General features: G+C 37.7%; 1 protein-coding gene across 6 annotated transcripts in view; it reads left to right on the top strand.

The window, feature by feature from the left end:
• LOC138147820 (protein unc-93 homolog A-like) overlaps positions 1-21,494 on the top strand; it is a 217,968-nt gene that overhangs the window by 146,582 nt on the left and 49,892 nt on the right. Inside the window, exon 2 of one of the 6 annotated variants that reach the window (XM_069070424.1) lies at positions 19,118-19,179. The exons of 3 other annotated variants lie outside the window; for them this stretch is intronic. The gene's annotated coding sequence lies outside the window, so the exon portion shown is untranslated. Of the gene's footprint in view, positions 1-10,198; positions 10,317-12,225; positions 12,350-19,117; positions 19,180-21,494 lie in introns of those variants that run through there. 2 more of the 6 variants (XM_069070423.1, XM_069070428.1) reach the window with 2 other exon arrangements.

Genomic DNA, 21,494 nt, shown 5'->3' with positions numbered 1-21,494 from the left:
TTTTATTTTTTTTTTTGCTTTTTACAAATCCCAAACAACCAAACAACTTCAAATTTAAAAGTCAACCTTGAACTTTCTAGTCTCATTTTGTAAGGGAAAATAAAAAGCTTATAACTGATTCTAAAAAGAGACTAAATTGTGAGCCTCAAAAATAAGGCAAATTCAGAGAAGTAGCACATTTTATTTTGTTTTGAAAATTCCTTTGAAAAGAAGTAACAATTATCTGAAGATTTTTTTTTTTTTTTGCTTTTTGGAGGGGCAATTGGGGTTAAGTGACTTGACCAAGGTCACACAGCTATTAACTGTTAAGTATCTAGGCCAGATTTGAACTAAGGTCCTCCTGACTCCAGGGCCAGTGCTCTATTCACTGTACCACCTAGCCACCCCTTAAAGATTTTTTAAAATAAGTTCACAGATCTCAGGTTAAAAACTCCTGTTATAGAGGCACCACGATTATTTACAAGGATAGCAAGGATCATGTTTTCTGCCATTAACAACCTATTCCTGAAATGCATGTTGTTACTAAAGATAGGTCAAGGGTCAGGAAACCATGATAAAACTTGTCATTCATCCCTTCACTCTAATAATAGAAGTGTTTTAGCTTCATAATTATAAGGTTGATGAAGTCTCTCTCCAGTCCCAGACTGAAATTGCACTTTAATGGCACGTAATTATCCTTCTCTGCTAAATACACCTACAATAAGAAACAAGTTCTGGGTTTGACTCCACTAATGAACCTGTAAGCCATGACAAAGGGCATCCTTAGACAGCAGAAATAAGTGCCCAGAGATAATACCACCTAGTTTCTTTAAGGTTGGCCCTTACAAACCTTTTATTTCCCAAGATGCTGAAAAAGACTATGCCTCCCTAAAGCCCAGGCTCCCTGTATGGGATTATACTTAAATACAGCAGGTGCTGACCTAGTGAAATGAGAAATTCTATTTCAGAGATAACAGACAGCCTGACGATTGTGCTTTTTCTTTTTAAAACACAACCCGAGGGTTTAGCATTCACATCTGGGATAAGAATGCTTAAGTGTCTCTGGCCATAATTTACACAGGCTTGCACATTAAGTGAATGATATTGGCTAGTAAAACCTTTCTTTTAGAGTTCATAGAAATGCATCAGGTAAAAAAAAAAAAAACAACCCAATAATCAAAGGTTCAAATCTCAAAAACCAAAGGGAATTAGTCTTGTTATTTTCCATGCTAGTTGTAGTGAAGAAAATTAACTGATTAGCTGATGAATTCAGGGAAGTATATAGAATGCCTGGATAATGCAGCAATATCACTTACACTTGTCTCCCCACCTCACTCACTATCCCCTGAATCGTCCAGATTGAGACAATATATATTTTCTTATACTGGAAAGAATACTCTGCTTGGATTGTTTCTTTTTTGCCTTTTCTGGAGGGCAGTTGGGGTTAAGTGACTTGCCCAAGGTCACATGGCTAGTTTTTTGTGTTAAGTGTCTGAGGCTGGATTTGAACTCAGGTCCTCCTGACTCCAGGACCAGTGCTCTATTCACTGTGCCACCTAGCCACCCCCAGCTTGGGTTGTTTCTTACTGGTTTTGTGACCTTGATTTGAGCAAGTCCCTTAATCTCCCAACTTCATTTTCCCCATCTGAAAAGTGGAGATGCCTGTTCATTCTTCATAGGATTGGGTAATAAAAATACATTTTTATTATGAGCTACAAATTGTTATTACTAGCAGTAGTTTAACTTGGACTCTACATTCTTTTTTAGGCTATGTTTTATTCTTTATTTTTTTAAGTTGTTAAATTTATTCTAACATAAATAGAAAATAAGAAAAGAAAAAAAAAACATTGCCTTATGCACAGCAGAACATGAGAGGATTCAATACAAAGTAATAAATTTCCATTGCAAGAAAACATATATAATGGCTACTATACATTAATAAAGCTGTCCATCTTTTCTTTGCTTTCTTGTATGTTTTCTTTTGTCCTCTGCTGTGTACTTTTCCCTTTTCCCCCTCCTTTCCTACCTCCTCCCACCTCCCACTACAATTAAATGTGGAAATATGTGTGAGTATGTATATATGTGTGCATGTTCATATACACACACATACATAGATATCCATAAAATATACATATATACACTCAAACATATATTCATAGACTATCATGCTTATTTCCACTGTTTCTCTGAAGGTGGATAACATCTTCATTCATATGTTCAAGTCTTTCCATATTTTTCTAAATGCACCAGCTCATCATTTCCTACACTACAGCAATATTCTGACCCAATCCCTGAGTCTACTTAGAATTCCTCCTATTCCTGCTCTTCCTCCTTCTGGGCATCTCACAAGCATCAATATCATAGTTTGGGGGTGGGGGAAGGAGTGAGAGATGAGATTCTAACTTTAAAACATCTTTCCTCACTTCTTCCCAATAGTTTTAACCAGATTGGCCTTCTCACTGTCTCCTGAATGACCTCAAAATCATTCTACTATTTGACAAAGCACAAGGCTAACTTTGCTGAGTGTTAATGACTTTTTAATGTTGTTGAATGAAGGAAAAGGAGAGTCTCTCTGTCTTAAGAGAAGATGCTTTCTAAGTTACTTACTCTTTCTCTCAATGGCAACACAGATCAGAATGGAAACCTAGACCAAACACAAGAAAGGGATTAGTATGAAAAAGGTATTTTAGGCTTTTTCCTCCTGCTGCTCTGTTTTGACAAGATATCTTCACCCTTCCTACTATCTTTCTAACTCCTCCTTTGCTTTTTGAAGATGATGCAGAAGTGTCTGTAAACAAATTTATCTAACAGTAAAACCACAGCCTTGCCATTTATTTATAAGGAATCTGGAATTTATCTGAGCTTTTCTTTTAGCCTGGTCAACCAAGAAGAGGGCAGTTACTTGGCTGCTTTGAGGTAATGTGTTATCATTTGAACAAATCCTTTGTCAGTTGGGATCAAAAGATATCAAGAGACATTATTATTCAGGGAAAAAAACTTACTTTCAACACACACAGGATCTATAGGAACACAGTTACAAGACACTCTTCACACAAAAATAAATCCATACAATTGGAGAAATATTAATTGCTCATGAGTATGCCAAGCCAATATAAAAATGGCACTACTACCTAAATTGATTTGCTCACTCAGCACCATACCAAATGCATATTCGGTGACAAACTACCAAATTAATAAAGCTAGGAAAAACAATAAAATTCATCTGAAGGAACAAAAGGTTGAGAATATCAAGGGAATCAATGAAAAAACTATGGAGGAAGGAAGACTAACAATACCAGATCTCAAACTATACTACAAATTGGCAATCATCACAACAATTTTATATTGGATAAGAAATAGAGTGATTGATCACTAGACTAGATCAGGTATACAATGTATAGCAGCAAATAAGCATAACAAAATGGTGTTTGATAAAGCCAAAGATCACTCACTACTACTGGGAGAAGAACTCACTATTTGACAAAAACTGCTGAGAAAACAGTGAAGTAGTCTGGCAGAGACTGGGAATAGACCAATATCTCACAAACTCAAAAGGGGTACATGATCTATCTATCTATCTATCTATCTATCTATCTATCTATCTATCTATCTATCTATCTATCTATCTGTCTGTCTGTCTGTCTGTCTGTCTGTCTGTCTGTCTGTCTCTATCCTCTCTCTCTCTCTCTCTCTCTCTCTCTCTGTCTACCTGTTTATTCATCTATCCATTAATTTATTTATCTACCTATCTATTTTTCAGTGACAAGTCTCTTGTGGTCCAGAAAGAGTCTGGACAATATAGATTTTGGAAAGAAATCTTCACCAAGGTGTTTTTTTTTTTCTTCAGTAGATTTCCTTGACAGGTCTCCACTGGGCACTGCCCTAAATGGAAATGTTGACTCTTTTCAAAGTTGATGTACTTCAGGAAGTGTTCATACAGCCCAAGCTGTTTCCCATATTTTTCTGGTTAATAGGAAGAAGTATGGGGCATCAATCAAAGTTTCCAATATCTCATCCACATACTTCACGTTGGTAGTCACCTTTCCTCTCTTCTCTAGTGCTGCTATTGTTTCTTTTTGGTTTTTTTTTTTTTTCTTTTTTTTTTTTTTTTTAAGCAATCGGGATTAAGTAACTTGCTCAAGGTTACATGGCCAGTTATTATTTCTGGGTGTGGTACTAAGTATCTGAGCCCAGATTTGATTCAGGTCATCCCTACACTGGAGCGGGTGCTCTTACTCGCCGTGCTACCTGGCCGCCCCACTAGTGCTGCTATTGTGGGAGTCAGTTCTAGGTAGGTCTTCTATATGTTTGATCTCATGATTGCATTTCTGGTTGTGGGTGATCTTTCACTCAGGCTGCTTCGCCAGTTCTCTTAGGTACTTCTCAGAGTTCTTCAGAACAGTTTCTTTGATCGTCTTGTTCAAAGCCAGACGATTGTCGTCCATCCCTTTAACCAGCCGTAGTTAAAGCCCGCCCACATTAATGTACATAGAATTCCTCTCATCCTTCTGGGTCATTCATATGGGAATGAATCACATCTGTTGAGGGCCAAGTATTATCCAGAGGGCAGGGGTAGATTTCTCCAACCCGGGCCACTGGGGAAGCACAGCTCGGGAGCGACCAGGTCCCCTCAGTCACTGTTCTCTCCCCACCCGGACTCGCCTTCCCCCGGACCCCGATCGCGGCTGCTGCCGCTGAGCTTGCCATCGCCATGGAATCGGTTGGTAGGGAAGTGACGCTGGGTACATAATTTAGCCATAAAGGGCGATGTCATAAGTAAATTAAAGGAACAGAGAAAAAAAAATGAGTAGAGGAATAGTTCATGATCAAACAAGAGGCACAGAGGATCATGGGAGGTAAAATGAATAATTTTTATTATAGCAGAAAGGGTTTTTCAGAAACAGAACCAAATGCAGTTAAAATTAGAAAGAAAGAAGGAAACTGGGAGGGGGGGGGAATTTTACAGAAAGTTCCTCTGATAAAAGTCTCATTTTATAAACATAGAGAACTGAGCCAAATGTATTTTTTTTTTAAATGTACTATTCTCCAATAGTCAAAGGATATGAACAGGCAGTTTCAGAAGAAGAAACAAAAGCTCTCAACAGTCATATATATATCCCTAAATCACTAAAAATAGTGAGATGCAAATTTAAACAACTCTTGAGGTACCTTCTCAAATCCACTAGATTGACTAAGATGACAGAAAAGGAAAATAACTGATGCTGGAGGGACTGCGGAAAATAGGTACACTGGTGCACTGTGGGTGGAGGTGTGAGCTAGTCCAACCATTCTGAAGAGCAATTTGGAGCTATGCCAAAGCTATAAAACTGCATATCCTTTGACCCAGCAAAACCTATTCTAGGTCTATATGCCAAGAAGATCAAATAAGAAGGAAAAGGACTCACAGGTACAAAAATATTTATAGTAGCTCTTTTTTTTATAGTAGCAAAGAATTAGAAACTGAGGGGATGTCCACCAACTGGGGAATGGCTGAACAACTTGTAGTATATGATTGTGATGGAATACTATTGTGCCATATGAAATCATGGAGAGGGTGATTTCAGAAAATTCTAGGAAGACTTACATGAAATGATGTAAAGTGAAGTTACAGAGCTAGGAAAACATTGTATACAGTAAGAGCAATATTGTAACAATGATCAATTGTGAAACACTATATAATACATGTCATATGTGTTGTCTCAATGAATGGGGGAGGGATAGAAGGAGGAAGAGAATTAGGAAGTGAAAATAAAAATTAAATTTAAAAAATCTTACTCCTATTACAGCTTTTCAATTTTCTTCAGTATCTATATTGCAGTGAGAATTTTCCCCCTAGAATAGAAGATCTTAACCTGGGATCTGTGAACTTGGTTTTAAAAAATATCTTGATAGTATATTCCAATGTAATGAGTTTTAATGTAATTTTAATATTGTGTATTTTATTTTATGTGTTTAAAAAATTATTCTGAAAGGGACTTTATGGACTTCACCAAACTTCCATGATACACAAAAGAGGTTAAAAAAAAACTTGGCCTATAATAACCACAAAAGCTAGTTAAGACTTACCTTGTAGATGGGAAACCAGATTTACTTTACCCTATCTTTTTTTTTTTCAAGGTTTCAGGGATGAAACCATCACTCTAGAGAGAAGATTCAGGGTTGGGTTTTTGGGGGGTTGGGGGGAATTGCCACAGCATAATGCAGAATTTTCCAAATAGTGGTGTTGACCCACTGGGTCAGGGTCTTTTCTAGAGGTTGGAAGGGAGAGATGTGCAAAACTATGTCCTAAATTATTGGATATCTTAAAGCAAGACTCCCACATTCTCTTTTTCCAATGAAAATAAAGTCAACAAAACAAAACTAACATGGTGAGAATTTGTTGTAGCTGGTGGGGAATTGCAGAATGGAGCAAGCCAAGATGGGCCAGCCTCAAGGATGTGAACTCAGGTGTGGAGACAAGTCCCAGATTCTTCCTATTTCCCCTCCCTTCCAAATCTTCCTTCTCTTGGAGGCCCTGGCCTCCACTCACACTTAAGCAGATAGTGAATTCCAATGATAATCAGATTGCATAAATTGTGTCTGGGGCTAGAGATCTTTGATAATCTTATCTCTCCTATCCCAGCATTCCCCATCTATCAGACTGATGGGAAGGCCAATTGTTCAGACTATCATGGCCCTGATGAGGGGTAGGGTGGCAAACTGAAACTCTTCCCACACCCCTGGCTTCAGATAAGTAATACATCCCTGTGGGGAAGTTTGAAGTGTAGGGGAGGGAGCATTCACCCTTCTTAGGTTTGCTCCTTGGATAAGTGAAAAGTGGGGAAAGTGATAGATTTGCAGTCAGAGGTTTAAAAAAGAAAGTTTTAGGGGTTCACAACTTTGGGCAAGTCATGCACCACCCTTACTCCTGTTTGCTTGTCTGTAACAAGAGGTGGTTGAGGGGCGGTCAGGTAGCACAGTGAGTAAGAGCACCAGCTCCAGTGTCGGGATGACCTGGGGATCAAATCCAGGCTCAGATACTTAGCACCACACCCAGAAATAACTGGCCGTGTAACCTTGAGCAAGTTACTTAACCCCGATTGCTTAAAAAAAAAAAGAGGTGGTTGAACCTTAAAGGTCTCATCCCTGTGAGCCTATGCCCACAAATGCAGCACTTTTTAAATACTTATCATATGTTTAGGATTAATTTGTTTATTATAAAATTGTAATATATTCTTAGTTTTATTTTAACAAAAACCAAACTAACAGAATTATTTATTGGCATAGATAGTTTTGCAAGAGTGTGTAGGGAGCAACTTTTGTTCTTGATGTTATTTAAAAAGGAGAGGGGGCATTTCTACATAAAGTCAGTGGAAACCATTGACCTAAGGGCTCCCTATGGTTTTCACCCTTTTCAAACCTAGAGGGAAGCCAATTAGACAAATGTACCCTTGCACTGGTACAATTAGCTGCCACCCTAGGAGTTCACAGAGCTCCTGGGCTTCTGCTTGGTGATAATAACTAAGTATACCCATCCTGCCTCTCTAACAGAGTTTTGATGAGGTGCTAATGAGATTATATGCTATATATGTGAAAATGCAGTTTCACAAAAACTGTCAGCTCTATACAAATGTAAGATTATTGTTATAATGAAAGTCAAAAGTATGTGCCACACATAAGAATTATAAGGATTCATAGAATGGAAGGCTATTTTGAATTGGGGTAGTAAAAATTGACCTAACCTTGGTGGCAACTTCCAGGCTCTGCAGATGACCTTGAAGTGACCTGTAATTTGGGGCATCTGAAAATGAGCCCTGATGTGAGGAGTACTACAAATGAACAAAAACCTTTATAAATATCTACTTATCCAGTATATTTCTTTTAATTTACTTATTTTTGTCTTGAGTAGAACCAACACCAAATATAATGACCATTTCTCTATTCATGATAGAACAGAAAAAGAGAATTGTACACAAAACTGTACAGTGTGCTTTTCTTTTTAATTTTTTAAGTTCAGGTTTTCAGTGCCCATCTTGGCATGGATGAATGAAAATCCGTAAGGAAAGCTCTTGCTCTGCTCATGATTGTGGGGGATCACTGCCACATAAGATTGTCCTTTGGACAATCCTTACAATAAAGGTTTTGGTCAGAAGAATTACTTTTCTAAAGAATCAATAAACATTCAGGATTACTCTTCTTCCCTCTCTGGGTTGGTGGAATAAAAACATTTATCTAGAACTTTAAGGTTTCGAAAGCACTGTATGTATGTTATCTCACCGGATGTTGTCAATAATCCTAAGAAATAGATGCTTGTTGTCATCTTTGATTTTATATATGGGAAAACTGAGGCTTAGAGAGATTAAGGTACTTGACCAAGGTCACGGCAATATTTGAGCTTATATCTTCCTGACTCCAAGTCAAATGATCTATCTTTTATGTTTGAACTAATCACAACAGGTTTGATGAAAATATGACATTACCAATATGAAAAAAATTGGGGGGATAAGTTCTAGCATACATGAAAGGAAACATTTATTAAATACTTTCTATATACCCTGTACTATGTCAGGGTATATAGATCATATATTCAATCAATCAATAAGATTAACTAAAAACCTACCATGTTCCAGATACTAGGCTAAGTGCTAGAAGTACTAAGGTATTGATGAAAGAGTTTAGAGGTGGAGGATAAACAGCATGTACATATGTGTGTGTTTGTGCAAAACAAGGTTTAAGGTGATTAGTGGGAGGCAATGAAGAGAATTGCATAATGTTGGACTATTAGAAGATTTGAATTCAAATCCCATTTCTGACACTAGTTGTGCCAACCCTTTATGTCTTATTTCCCTCATCTGAAAAACAAAGGGGTTGGACTCAGCTTTTAAGTTCTCTTCTAGCCCTAAATCAATGATCTTATAATTTTTGAAGGGGGAGAATATCCTAATGGTTGGGGGGAAAGGGGAAAGGAGTGGGGACTGGGACAGAGTGGTGGTCCAGGAAAGGACTTGTGTTAAAGGTGTCATTTAAGGGAGGGCTAGGTGGCACAGTGAATAGAGCACAAGTCTTGGAATCGGGAGGACCTGAGTTCAAATCTGGTCTCTGACATTTAACACTTAATAGTCATGTGACCTTGGGCAAGTCACTTAACCCCAATTGTCCTACCTTCCCCCTCCAAAAAAAAAGCAAATATATATATATATATATATTTTTTTTTAAAAGGTGTCATTTAAGGTAAGCCTTAAAGACATTCAGCAGGAAGAGGTGAGAAGGGAATGCATTCCAGGCATCAAGGATGGCCAGGGCAAAGGGTGACAGATAGAATGCCCAGAGTGAGACACAATAGAGGGAGGGATAGTAGAAATCATAAAGGGTAGTAGTAATGTGTAATAAGGCTAGAAGGATGGGGTGGGTTTAGATTGTGATGGGTTTTATATGACAGGAGTTTATACTTAATCCCAGAGATTAACAGGGAATCAATCCCTGGAGATGAGCAAGTAGAAGAATCACATTGTCAGACCAACACTTTCGGAAAATCAGTCCTGCCATTGTGTGGAGAATGAACAGATGGGAAGATGAAGAGATGGGATAAAGAAATCTATAGGTGGGGAGGCCAACAAGGAGGCTGTTCTGCCCAGGGTATAGGTGATGAAGGCCTGAACCAATGTGGTGACTGTGTAGGGTTGTTCTCAAAGAGCTAACAAACAATTTGGGGAATTATCACCTATGTATCTATACCTATATATCTACACATCTATGTCTGTATCTGTATATACACACCAAACTAATTAGGCCTAAAACCTGTGATTCCATCTAGGTGGGAACTCCCAACCTTGATTCCCATCACATGGTCTTAGAACGTTACCTGAGGCTTTAGTTATGTTATTTGGCAACAACTCTTGAAGTCACCCAGATGACTTAATAAGGATCCCCCCCCCCCCACCCCATTGGTAGCAGAGAGATTTTACTTTTTACTAGCCTTGGGAGAATTTTCCTTGGCACCACTCCTACTTCTCCCTGCATACTTGATTCACCACAGAGTGCCTATAAGCATCTGCTTCCACTGCCCTCATCTGACTGGACTTGAGCCCTTCTGTGGCCACAGTTACAAGAGGTCTCATATGATCTTCATATCTATTTTGCTGAAGTTGGCTACTTGGACTGCCAACCTCAGCAATTGCTGGGCTTGCTACCAGATACCCTCAATTTGGTGGGAACCATTTTCATCTGATTCCCCATCCAGGTGCCCTACACTGGATGGTACTTACTATCACTTCTGGATCTACTTTAATCAACTTTCAGTCCATCACCTATCTCCTTTTCTAAGAGTCAACATCTCAGCCCACTGTGAGGCCTATCAGGTAAGCCCCCCAATACTGATACTGACTTTGCCTATACTTCTGTACATTATGTTTCTTGTCTTACCCTTTCAGTGTGTCTCTTAATGTCACTTGGGGCACAGCAAGACTTGACTATAAGTATCTCCAGATACTTAGTGGACTAGGGATGGGCCGTCTCACTATATCTGCCTTACGCTCACATTCTAATTTCTGTTTGTAGTCATTTGACTGCACCCTTAGCCTGGAGCTGTCATTTTATAATATTTCCCAGGGACTCCCAGTTACCCACCACTCTATTCTAGGAAGACATTAGTATGCAGGTTATTCAGGAGGGGAGGGAGTGGGAAACTTCATCAAATTAATGAGGGAATTCCCTTCAGCAAAAATTTTACCTCCTAGTAAACTCACCAAATTAGTCTAGAACCTCTCTTGATTTACCCTAGTTAAGTAGCAAGAAAGCAATAAAAGACCTGACCAGATAATGTGTGATTCAGGGCCAAATGGCTGTTTTCAAAGATTTATTGAGATGGGATCCTATTTTCCTCTTTCCTCTACTTTTAGCTTTATACCCTAAATTCAGGACATACTGATCATTACTGAATCATTTCTCCAGAGCTTCCTCTGATTTATGTGAGTAAAATGTACTGACATTTGCAGAGCTAGAGGCAAGTTTTAGGATAATGAATCATTGAGGTGGCTTTATAAGTTAGACTTGAATGTGCTCTGTATATAACAAAGGCCTGTCCTTCGGTGGATCATAAGTTGTAATGCCCATTCAAATCAACATATAGAATTGCACTTTGTAAAAACTTTTAATTTGAAATTGCTGCTTTGTATTTAGCTGACATGAATTCATGGGGAATCAGTTGTAGGGATGAGGTGGTAAATTCCTTAAACTGCCTTTGAAGAAAGGTCACATACTCAATCATAATCCACTCCTAGATGGCTTTGTTCTTGCACAGATCCACCACTCACTTGATGTATGACTTGAGTAAGACTTGTGAAGCTGTTGAAAGCTCCATGCTTTCCTGCTTCATTTAGATAGACACTCAGAGAATGAGATATTGAAGAGTAAATAACAGAGGGAGAGACTTAGAAGGAGACAGACTCTAAGGGAAATTTTTAGCTCAGTATCAATATGTATATCTATAAAAAATGACTTCCATAATTTCAGAGTTAATTCTCAGCCCAAATTCCTAGGACATAGACTCAAAAGAATGGCTACAAATAGGATGAGATTATATTATGAATTAGTAGCTCCTGTGAGAACCCAGTTTAGTCTTAATATGTGGTCATATAGGCCTCTCATTTCTAAAATCAGCAGGAAAGGAGAAGAGAGGAAAAGGGAAAAAGAGGAGAAGAGAAGTGAAAGAGGAAGGGAAGAAAAAAATGAAGGAATGAAAAGGAATGGGGAAAAAAGAGGAATGCAGAGAAAAAGGGATTGGAAAGGTGGGAGATAGAAAGTTATCATTTGGAATCCTGACTCTCCCATTTTTGTGTCATCTGTAAATTGATAAGCATGACATCTATGACTTTATTCAAGTCACATATTAAAATTTTAAATAACAATGGGCCACGCAAAGCTTTTTAGGACACTCTACTGTAAACTTCCCTCCAAGTCAACAGAACCATTAGTGACTACTCCAAATCTACCCAGTTCTACTGTGGACTATTCTATATCTCTCTAGATTTCATAAACATCTGTCACATACTTTGCTGAAAGTTCATGATTGGCTAAACCTTATCTAATTCATTTTCCTGCTTTACTGTCTAGTAATACTATTTAAAAAAACTAATGGTTTTAGTCTGGAATTACTTGCTTTTTGATTAAACCACATTGGTTCTTGGTCATCACTGCTTCTGTTTTTAGTCCCTAATCCCTAATTTCTGGAGTTCCATGTTATGATCTACTTCCAGATCTATTAGGTGGGATGAAGAACTCTTATCCAGTCTGAAGAAGGAAGATGAAATTCTACTTAATCCAATCAGTATCAGAATGAAGAAGATAATGTTGCCAGTTAAGGGTTAATGAGACACCTTAACATTCACACTAGGTAAATTTCAGAAGGAAAGTTGTTTAAATGAGTTCTCCTAGTCAAGAGAACTTGTTTTTTTTTTCTTTCAAAAAAAAGATCCAGAATCCTTTGAACTTTATAGAGTCAACAGTATTTGAAAAGAAATACAGAAAGACTGAGACAGAAAGAGATCTTTGAAATCATAAAGTCAAATCCCTTCACGTTATATATTATGAACTAAGTAGTGGAGCTTTCTTAAGATTCTATCCGTAGTAAGTAGTGGAGTTGGGATTTGAACCCAGGTTTTCTATTTCCAGATTCAGTGTATTTCCTATCACAAATGGGTACCATCTCCTGTTTTTAGCCCCCAGATTAGCACTTGGTATCTCTGAGAATTGTCCCTTGGATCAGTAGGACCAACATGATGGTTTCAGATGTTTCCCAAGTAAGAACCTCCTGTTTCAGTTCAACTCAATTCAACACATATTTATTAATTATCTATCAAATATCAGGCAATGAGTATACAAATTTAAAAAAAATCAAATAGTCACAGAACTCTAGGACCTTTGATTCTACATGCCACTGGGACTTTCCCTGGCGCTTGGGTAGAGAAACTTTAGTCTATGCCCTAGAGAGAACTCATGCCCTTGACTCCAGCCTGTAGCAGGTTCCATCCCTGGCTCTATCCAAGAGTAGGGAAGAAGGAAGAGTTTTCTGATGCCTAAAAATTAAACCACTTTATCTGTTCAACCAGTGGTAAATCAGAATAATGCATAGACCATCAAAGAGAAATATAGAATTGGGGAGCATAATGAAGTGAATTATGAAACTCAGCACTAGAGGGTTTTTTGGTTTGTCATAATCTCATTTGATTCTTCACATGACAACAGATCTGAATGATGTCATATTTGGAGATTCTTAAATGGAACCTGTTTTTTATGTTTCCTTTTACATTTCAAAAGAGTGTCTTAGAGATAACTCTAGAGCAACCTGCCAAGTTATTTGTATTTCATCGTACCAACTTTTTCTTCAAAAAAGACAAATATGTGTTGAGATATAGTGAGAGATTTCTCTCTTAGATAATCTTTCCTGCCTCCTGTTCCTTCTACTATTACAGCTGCTGGCCCAGCAGGTTTCCTATTTCAATATTTCAATGACCAGCAGACCAAGTTGACTCTCTGGCATGTTTGGCTCAGAATGAGAAAGGGAACTGAAATACTGGATTGAGAGCTAAAAAAAATTATGAACAAAATACTGTTGAAAGCCTCTTTTTTAATGTCTCTGAAATACAGGTAATTTATAAGCTAGAGAGAGTATAGGCAATAATAACAGTAACTAACATTTATAACAACAATAACTAATGACAATAGCTAACATTTATATAGGATTTTAAAGTGCTTTACCAAAAATATCTCCTTTTATTTTCATGACAAGCCTGGAGGGGACGGTGCTATTATTTTCCTCATTGTACAGATGAGGAAACTGAGGGTCACACAGCTAGTAAGTGTCAAGGTTGGATGTAAACTTAAGTCTTCCTGATCGCCAGATCCAGTGCTCTAAACACTTTACCACCTAGCTTTTACAAAGGGATGTTGACATTGAAGATAAAGCAAGAAGCTTCTGAAAGACTATCTTCACAGTTAAAATGAAATGAAAGATTTTGAGAGTTACATGAATAACTAGAAATTCTACTAGTACAGAAAAGAGCTTATCTTTCTATCTATAATCAATTCATCCATTCATTTATTTATGTATTTATTTGTATGAAGAAAAGGTAGTAGGAGTGAGGAGAAAGAGCTCTGCATTGTGTTTGAGACCAAATTCTGCTATTTACCAGTTGTATGACGCTGGAGGTAGGTCACTTGACCTCTATTACCTTGATTCTCCTCCTCTGTTAAAATGGGGATAATAATAATTGTACTAAAATTATAAAAACTGAGTAGGAAGAAATCTCAGAGGTCATTTAGCTTATCCCAAATACTAGTAAAAACCACTTCTACAAAATACACTTGTAAAACCTCTAGTGACAGATGGGTAACTCAGTTACTACATCGAGAGACATTTCACTTTTCTATAATTCTAATTCTTATGAAATTTTTCCTCATAACCAGTGTTTTCAATTTTTGTATGTTGTTCCTATGCATCAAGATTATCTCCAAGAGATAATCTAGTAGAGGGGTACTTAACCTTTTTTTATATCATGGACTCTTTGGCAAGCTGCTAAAACCTGTGGATCCCTTCTCAAAATGATGTTTTTAAATACATAAAATAAAATACATATGCACACAAGAAATAAATGCTATTAAAATACAGTTTTCAAAAATTTTGGGGGGAGGCAATCAGAGTTAAGTGACTTGACCCAGAGTCGCAAAGCCTATTAAGGTTCTGAGAATGGATTTGAACTCAGGGCCTTCTGATTCCAAGGGTCTGTGCTCTATCAACTAGGCCACCTAGTTGCCCCATCAAAAACCTTTTATTTTTTAAAGTTCATAGTCCCAAGGTGAAGAACCTCAGTTTTTAGTCCAACTCTTTCAATTTCCATGTGAGAAAATTGAGGTCCAGAGAAAGAAAGTTATTTGCCCAACATCACATAGTTTACAATTGAATTGAAACACAGGTCTACCGATTAAAAATTATGTGTTCTTCGCACAGCAACAAAATACCTCTTCCTAGATGATGCATATAATGTGTAAACTGTAAAGCACTGTTTGATCCACAAAGTAATCATCTCTATTAGCTTTTTTTAATGGTATAATCATTGGATAATTTAACAAAAGTCCACTTCACTGTGTAGCCCCAGCCTAGAGTTGTATGTAAAAGGAATCTATGTCAACAGGGAATCCCATTCCCCCCACTCAATTGGAATTTCTTCTTCTGCCCTTTCCAAAACATTTGAAGCTATAATATAACCCTTGCTAATTTATCTAAGCTCTCTGAATAGGTTTCTTGATTAAGGTAGCTCATCAGAAGCTGAAGGATGGAAGGAGGGGGAAGATAGAGAGTCAGGGTATTTTCTGTTAGCCATAGTATTTTCCCAGTACTCTCCAAATGCTGATGTTTTTTATTGTTGTCCTTTCCATTTATAATGTAGTGATTGTGAATATAGTTTTTCTGTTTCTACTGAATGGGGATGGGCTTGGGCCCTGATACTTTGCTATAAGATATTTGCTATCAGGGGCGGCTAGGTGGCGCAGTGAGTAAAGCCCTGGCCTGGGAGTCAGGAGGACCAGAGTTGGGTTCTGGCCTCATACACTTAACACCCACCCACTCACACACACACACACACACACACACACACACACACACACACACACACACACAAAACTAGCCATGTAACCTTGGACAAGTTACTTAACCCCAATTGCCCTTTAAGAGGCAAAAAAAAAAAAAAAAGATGTTTGCCATTAGAGCTCCTGTTTTATCCTGAGGTGTTCCTGTGATTTGGCCTGTGTCAAAGATTGGTGTCTGAACCAGGAAGAATGACCCACTTTGCTAGACTTTAAAATGAGTGGTTACACTCTTATATTTTTTCTTGGGTTAATGAGTTCTAGCTTTCCTTATTCTACATGATTGCAATGTTTTCCTTTTCCTTGACCCTTCAAAGATGAGAGTCAGTAGGATCCTGGGTAGTCTGCCTGCCATTAATGTCCACAGTCACCAGAATCTGGGGGATGCCTCAAAAAATCTGCATACTAACAAGAAGTTCCTTGGCCAAAACTATGTGGGCAGAGTCCAAAATATAGGGCTACTCTAGCTCCAGTGATCCACTGATTTTGTTCACCAATAAATTCCAACCCTTTGCTTCTTCTTTAATGTTGCATAAAGAATTGGATTGTAATTGCAATTCCATTGCATTGGAATGCAGCAAGTACCAACATCCATATTGATAGAAGCAGCTGAATCAAATGATTCTTTCAGATTGCATTTTCTATGGGACCTACATAAAATCAATAAAGGAGAAACATTAGAAAGAAATGAAGGCATATCCTAAACATTTTCTAGAATATTGTTTCCCAGCCCATCTAAACTGTGGACTGATCAGTCAATTAACTAATCAAAAAGCATTTATTAAGCACTTACCATATTGCTGACATATCCTGCTAGATCCTAAGAACATAAATACATAAAATAAAATATTTCTTATTCTCAAGGAGTTTATATTCAACTGCAGTAGGCACATTAACAATAATGACAACAATAATATACTGAAAGGTTTTCAAAGTAACATTACAAATATTATTTCATCAGATCCTCACAACAACTCTGGGAGGGAGGTGCTATTATTATGACCATTTCATAGATGAGGAAAATGAGGCAGATAGATTAAGTGACTTTCCCAGAATCATACAACTAGTATCTGAAGCTGAATTTGAACTCAGTACTTCCTGATTTAAGGTTCAGCACTCTATCCACTATACTACCAAGCACTGTATAACATATACAGAATAAATACCAAATAAATGCAAGATGGTTAGGGAGAGAGGGCACTAGTAGTTGGGGAGACCAGAGAAGATTTTCTGTAGAAATAGGGCTTGATCTTCATCTTGAAGGAAGTGAGGGTATTCTAAGAGACTGAGATGAAAAGGCCAGGACAAAAGCACAGGTACTGGAGATCTCATGTGTGGGGAATAAGGAAAAGGCAAATTTAGCTGGACATTAGCATTTAGGGAGGGGAGTAATATATAAAACATTTATGTTATTCACCTAGAAGTTCTCTGCCATATATATTCTCAGAGCAGCTACTTTTTGCCCTCTTTTTTTTGTTTTTGTTTTTTGCTTATTCACTTTTTGGGGGTGGAAGGCAGGACAATTGGGGTTAAGTGACTTGTCCAAGATCACATGGCTAGTAAGTGTTAAGTATCTGAGGCTGGATTTGAACTCAGGTCCTCCTGAGTCCAGGGCTGGTGCTCTATTCACTATGTCACCTAGCCCTCCTGCTCTTCTTTTTTTTTTTTAATTATTTTTAGTTTTCAACATTCACTTCCATAAGATTTTGAGTTTTAAATTTTCTCCCATTCCCTCTCCTCTCCCCCCCGCCAAGATAGTGTGCAATCTTATATAGACATAAACATTCACATTAAACATATTTTCAAATCAATCATGTTGTAAAGAAGAATCAGAACCAATGGGAGGAACCACAAGAAAGAAGAAACAAAACAACAACAATGAAAGAGAGCAAATAGTATGCTTCCATCTGCATTCAGACTCCAGAGTTCTTACTCTGGATGTGGACAGCATTTTTCATCATGAGTCTTTTGGAGTTGTTTTAGATCCTTGCATTGCTGAGAAGTGCTAAACCTGTTAAAGTCGTCATTGCACAATGTTGCTGTTCCTATGTACAATGCTCTCCTGGTTCTGTTTATTTCACTCAGCATCGGTTCATATAAGCCTTTCCAGGTTTTTCTGAAGTTTGCCTGTTCATCATTTCTTATAGCACAATAGTAATCAATTGCATTCATATACCACAACTTGTTGAGCCATTCCCCAATTGATGAACATCCTCTCAATTTCCAATTCTTTGCCACCACAAAAAGAGCCGGACCCCAAATTTCATGTAAGGGGGTAGGATATAAGTAAATAGGAGAAAGTGAAGGAGCCTTTATAATATATAGGTTTTCAAAGTAAAGAAGGTAAATAGAGAATAAGAGAACACCTAGCTGTTCTTGATGAATTTTAGTCAATAGGGATAGATGAGTTCCTTTTTAGGGCATTGATGGTGTAATTCCTAAGTCACTCTCAGTGATCTTTGAAGACTTGGGACAAGAAGTTTCATAGGATTGGGGAATGATAGTGTCTTGATGTTTTTCTTAAATGGAAGAGGCTTAAGTCTGAACATTATAGTTCAGTGAACTTCACTTTGATCCCTGGGAAAATTGTAGAAAATATTTTTAGAGAGATTGTTAGTAAATATCCAGAAAATGAAGTAGAAATGACAAAGAGACATCACGGCTTCATCAAGATTTGATCTTGCCATATTAACCCTATTTCCTTTTTAGATAGGATTATTAGATTGATTTATCAGGGGAATGTAGTAATATGATTTACTAAAATGTCAGCAAAGCATGTAGCAAATTGTTGTGGTTTAGATGTAAAAATGAAGGCAAGATGATATAATTTAATTAAATAGATGAAGTAGTTAAATGGCCAAAGTCAGACAGTAGTCATTAATGGTTAAATGTCAATTTGGAAGAAGTTCAGTGGGGGTGCCTCAGGGATTTCTGATTGACTCTGTCCTGTTTAACATTTTTTATCAATGATGTGGATAATTGTAGAGATGAAACCTTATCAGATTTGCAGAAGATACAAAGCTAAAGGGATAACTAACATCCTGGATGATAGAGTCAAAAAAGATGATATCAATTTAATACAGTGGACAGAATTAAAATAAAATGAAATTTAATGGGGATAAAGATAAATTTTATATTTGGGGTAAAAAAACTCAACCCAACTTCTCAAGTATGAGATGCGGAAGGTGTAGCTGGACATCAACTAATCTGAGTAAGATTTGTGGGTTATAAAGATAGTTTGGAAAAGTGAATAAGGCCTTGGATTTAGAATCAAAGAACCTATGTTAAAGTCATAGTTCTACCCATGACTATGAGAGTAACTTTGGGCAAGTGACTTGACCTCTTTGGGCAATTGACTAACCTATAAGATGAGGGAATTAGATTTGATAACTTGTAAGATCCATTTCAGCTCATAAATTTAGGGGATCATAAGGGAGCTTATAAATCTAGGGAATGGTAAACTCAACATGAGTAATGGCAACTTGGACTGAATTAAGAGCAATATTGTGTCCATCTCTAGGGATGTTATAGTCTTCAATGCACTCACATCTGGAGAGTATCTAGAGAAGAAAAATCATTATGGTGAGTAGTCTTGAGTTCATGTCATATAAGAATCAGTTGAAGGAGGTGGGGACAATTAACCTGGAGAAGATAGGACACACAGGGGTTATGATAATACAATAAATGTTTTCTAGTACCTAAGAGTTATAATCACACAGAAGATGGATTCAATTTGTTCTGTTTAGTTTTAGATGGCAGAACTGGGAGCAATGATGGGAAGTTGAGGGTAATTCGGCTGCAAGGGCAAATTCAAGCTTGATGTAAGGAAAAACTTCTTAATAAATAAATGAATGAATGACCTACACCCCCTTATTAAGTACTTATATGGTTCCAAGAATTATGCTAAGTCCTTGGAATACAAATATAAAAGTAAATTTAGTTCCTGCTCTCAAAGAACTTGCATTCTATTGGGCAAAACAGCACAGATAAGTGAGTGGTATCCAGGAAAGAACACTTTGATCCTGGGGGCTACAGGAATAATGAGTGTGGCCACAGGGGAATAGATGACAGACTTCATCCAGGAACACAGTGTTGATACAATCATGGTTCATGGTTCTAGAACTGAAGGGGGTATAGAGAGAAGGGAGATGGAAAGGTATGCCTGATTAAGTGAGGCAGTTTGTGGAGAGCTAGACAGAGAAGAGATAGTGAAAAATGGCTGGGGGATTCCTGAAATAGCATTTAGGGAGACAGTCATCAATCTTAGGAGGTTGTGGAGACTGGCTGGAGTTATCCCAAAGAGGAAAAGTTTGCCTTAGAAAACACCTCCATCACTGGAGTTCTTCAAGGAAAAATATGTTGTAGAGGGGGGTTTTGTTCAGGTACAGCCCAGATGTTCTGTGGAACTCTGTTATTAAATGTTTTATTGAGGGGTGGCCAGGTGGCGCAGTAAGAGCGCTGGCATGTGTCAGGAGACCTGGGATCGGTTCCAGCCTCCGATATTCGGCACCCACACAAAAATAATAATAACTGGCCGTGTAACCTTGAGCAAGTTACTTAACCCCAATTGCTTTAAAAAAAATGTTTTATTGGCTACTAAAAATCATCATAGGAAGAATTGAACAATGCTACACCAAACTTTACTACCATGGACAGCTACCAAAACGATTGAACCCAAATTCTTCCTATTACGAGGGCTCAGAAAGAAAGAATGCACTTTTGGAAACCCCAGAATGATCTTCTACACCTTTCTACAAGAGACATCATCTCTCCTGCAGAGAGATACAAACAACTGATAACATGGGAAGTTTTGCCCAGTCCATGCTGAGAGAAAGGGAAAAGGAGGTAAGGAAGATGAAGATTGTTCAGGGAAATAAAACACTGGATTTAAAATCAGTGGATTTTACTTTAAATTCTGGGTCTGCTACTGAACACCTCAGTGCTATTGAATGAGCCAATAATTGCTCAGTTGCAGTGATATCAGTCTTTGCATCTCCTATTTCTTTTTAGTGATACCCTATTCCTGGTCTTTCCAACTTTTTGAAGATATATATACAAAGGAAGAACATGTTCCAGCCACAATTACCCCCAGAAAGTAAGGGTACAGAGTAGCTAAATGACACATGTGAGGATGATTGCACACATACTTAGGGAATAAATGAATGAGACAGAGGGACACTCTTTACCCCCTCTACAACCTCAAAGATCATATATTTTCCAAGGGGAGAACAAAGTTCAGAGATTAATTGACTATGCTTCGATTTAAGATGTGTCAAAGTAAAGTATTCTTAAAATGAACTCACATGCCTAAAGATAATGCTGATATATGACCTGTCCCACAAATATGATCCAAATTCACTGATTATTATTTTTTTCAAATGCTTTATTAACTTCTGATTTACATCATCCATTTCTGCCAGATTTTGAGTTACAAATTTTCTCCCCATTTTTTTCCTACCCACTGCCCCAAAATAGCAGTCCCACAGGTTATCCCCTTCTCCAATCTGCTGTCTCCCATATCTTCTCCCATACCCCCTTCAACCTTTCCAGTAGGGCATGGTGGATCTTTATGCCCCAGTGCCTGCATATTTATTTCCCAATTACATGTAAAATAATATTAATAATAGTATACATTTTTAAACATTTGATTTAAAAACTGAATTCCAGATTCATTCCCTTCCTCCCTTGTTACCCACCCTTACTGGGAAGATAAGCAGTCCAGTATAGGTTGTACATGTGTAGCTAATGCAAAACATTAACATAGTAGATATATTGTAAAAGACTGAATATATTTCCCTCCCTCCTATCCCACTCCCACTTGTTCTATTCTCCACTTTGATCCCATCCCTTTACAAAGGTGGGTGCTTCCAACTTCCTTCCTCCCCAGCCTGCCCTCT

Source organism: Petaurus breviceps, unplaced genomic scaffold (assembly GCF_028583685.1).
Source record: "Petaurus breviceps papuanus isolate PSGF00001 unplaced genomic scaffold, PetGlider_PUasm1.0 90808, whole genome shotgun sequence".
Classification (NCBI taxonomy): Eukaryota; Metazoa; Chordata; class Mammalia; order Diprotodontia; family Petauridae; genus Petaurus; species Petaurus breviceps.
Note: the sequence above shows the minus strand (reverse complement) of the source record. Positions and strands in the feature narration are given on the sequence as shown.